The following is a 3,151-nucleotide window of genomic DNA, read 5'->3' as shown; positions in this document are numbered from 1 at the left end:
GAATGACGTAGTTGTAAAGATTTGTTATTTATATTTCTACAACGGATCGGTGTTTCTCTTAACATCACCCAACACCCAAGATATATTTTTAGCCTAACATACTTGAAAAATTAATTGCGTAAGTAATAAAGCATAAGAAAGGAAAAGAAAGTAGAAGAAATAAATGCTAAGCGGAATTATAAAAGCGACTAACGATACTTGAAATAGAAAATCTAATTGCATAAATAATAAAGCATAATAAGTAGAGCATAAGAGAATAAAAGATAATAAAAGAAATAAATGTAAAGAGGTATTATAAAGAAGACTTAAATGTAAAGAGAAAATAAAATACTACCAAACACAACTTTATATCCAAAAGAACCTTCAACATTCAAAGTAACTACTTCAAGTTACTACATTGTTTCTCTAGATTTTCTTGCCTTCTACAAAGCCAAGCCTCCTCCCTTTATATAGTAGGAGAAAAGAGGACAAAGACCAAAAGATAAAGACTTTACCCAACTTTTTACATTGTCTAATGGGTAAAGCCATGTTATCTAGATAATAGTCAAAAATCAGATCTTGAATTTGTACCATGAGATCTTAAAATCTACAGGAGATGGGCAGCCAAAAGGGGGGATTTGACCTCAAAAGATTCCCCGTACTATTCTCAAAAGCGCCCCTGGAATCATCCTGCAGCACACGTTGTAGCATGCTTCAGCCAAATACCTATTAACATGGCTATTTTTCCAAAAATCAGCACATATCCAAGAAGTAAACATGTTTATCATATCAATTTAGCTCAAATATAAAAAATATAGAAAAATAAAACAAAAAGACTCAATTTGCAAAATTTTGGGAAAATAAAGTGGGTAAATAAAGTAAAGAAAAAGTGTAAAAGTATCAAATAAATTGATACTTATCATTGGTCACTGCAGTCATCTGTGCCATCAATGCTATAAAAGCATCTATGTCATGAACTCCCGCTGTTTCGTGTGGTACTAGTGCACGTGGATCAGCCCAATGTCCATTATTATTAGAAATCTTTTCAAGGATATCATATCCATCATTATAGGTATTAGTTGTGAAAGCTCCTCCTGATGTAGCATCGAGCATTTGTTTTGTAGTGAGATTCAACCCATTGTAAAATGTCTCGAGCTCTATACAGTATGGAATGCCATTGTGAGGGCATTTTTTTAACAGTTCCTTGTACCTTTCCCAAGCATCGGGAACTGCCTCATCGTCCATTTGTTTAAAAAGACAAATTTCGTTTCTAGACTTAGCGTTCCGAGTGTGAGGAAAATATTTTAAAAAAAAACTTTTTTTCCATGATATTCCAAGAATCCACTGATCCTGGTTGTAAGGAATTGAACCAAGACTTTGCCCTATCTCTTAAAGAAAAATGAAACAATGTGAGTCTCAGAGCATTGTTAGATATTCCCAGGATAAGGAAAGTGTCAGTTATTTCCATGAATGGTTTTAAGTGTGAGTGTGGATCTTTAGATGGCAAACCACTGAACTGGCCGTTGGTTTGCAACATATTAAACATCACTGGTTTTAACTCAAAATGGAGAGCTTCCATTTCTGGTCTAATTATCCCTGAGTTTCATTGATCACAAATAGGAATAGCATAGTCCATAATTCCTCCATCTTTTGAGTTTGTCAGTCTAATTATTTTTTCAGCGTCGTTTATTGGTTGGGGAGGCGGTCGAAGTGGATTTTCAGTCATATTGGAAGTGGTTATAGTAAATAATAATGCTTTTTGCACTCTTCGTCTTTGTCTGAAAGTTCGCTCAATATCCGGATTCAATTTAAAAATCTCCCCGTGTGGTAGCCTTGGCATACACCACACCTAAAGTCAAGTGACAAGATGGTAGAATTATCAAATCTTTAGATTTACTAAAAAAAACATTTGCCTAATCCCCAGCAGCGGCGCCAAAAACTTGTTACGAGAATTATATAAAATAAATCTCTCGGACCGTTAGCAGATGGAGATTAGTGCAAGTATACACTTATCAATCCACTATCGTCTTTTACAAATAATAAAGTGATAAAAATACCGAATATCGTCCACGGGGAAAAGAAATAAAAGTTCATTTAAAAGTCTAAATAAAGATATGATTTCAGATGGTGAGTTCGAAGAAATATTTGTGGTGAGTTGGTTTAACACTACTATTGTGAACAAGTAATAAAAGAGAGCTTAGGGTGTAAGGATTTGTTAAGATATTAAACTGATCTCTAAGTAGACATCATTCTACAGCATGGTTCTATAACATGCTTTATAAATAACTTGTCTTTACAACTGTTAGCTTCTTTAAGGTACTCTCTCGACATTGGCTCAACTATTCCTTATATAAGCTAAATGGAGTGAAAACGAGTCTTCTCGATTCTAAGTAGCTCTCTCGAGTCTACTTCCATATCATTCAAGTTGACGTTTGCTTGTTGGTTTATCTCTAAATCCAACACATTTTAACACTTTTAAACAAGTGATCAACTTGTCCATGAATGATGTTTTTGCAATATAAACTTGAATGACGTAGTTGTAAAGATTTATAACTTATATTTCTACAAACAGAATCGATATTTCTCTTGACATCACTCAACATCCAAGCTATATTTTTAGCCTACCAGACTTAGAATATAAAATTAATTGCATAAATAATCAAAGAATAATAAGTAAAGCACAAGAAAAGGAAAGAAAGTAGAAGAAAATAAATGCTAAAAAGAATTATAAAGGAGACTTAAATGTAAAGAGAATTTAAAATACTTCCAAACTATACTTTCATACCCAAGAGAACTTCCAAATAACATCCAAAGTTGTTCTCCAAATTGCTTACTTCAAATGCCAAACATCCCTCCTTTATATAATAGGGGAAGGGAGAATAAGGACCCTAAAATAAAGCTAATATCCAATATTTACATTATCCAAAAGATAGTCAAAGAGAAAATCTTCAACACATACCAAGAGATCTTTAAAACTGCAAAAGATGGGCTGTCAAAAAAAAAAGATTAGACATCAAAAAATCCTCCGTACTATTCTCAAAAACCCCCTGGAATCATCCTGCAACACATGATGTAGCATGCTTCAGCCAAAACACCTATTAACATGGATTTTTCCCAAAAATCTGCACATACCCAAGAAGTAAACATGTTTATTACATCAACTTAGCTCCAA

The 3,151-nt window shown here is 33.4% G+C and overlaps 1 non-coding gene across 1 annotated transcript; it reads left to right on the top strand.

The window, feature by feature from the left end:
• Positions 1-1,150: 1,150 nt before the first annotated feature.
• Positions 1,151-1,257, top strand: LOC112502389. The gene has a single exon (XR_003067679.1). It is a non-coding gene; the product is annotated as a small nucleolar RNA R71 (small nucleolar RNA).
• The last annotated feature ends 1,894 nt before the right edge of the window (positions 1,258-3,151 follow it).

The sequence above is a fragment of the Cynara cardunculus genome, unplaced genomic scaffold (assembly GCF_001531365.2).
Source record: "Cynara cardunculus var. scolymus isolate 2C unplaced genomic scaffold, CcrdV1 Un_Scaffold_1328, whole genome shotgun sequence".
NCBI lineage: Eukaryota > Viridiplantae > Streptophyta > Magnoliopsida > Asterales > Asteraceae > Cynara > Cynara cardunculus.
This window is presented reverse-complemented; position numbering and strand designations above follow the sequence as displayed.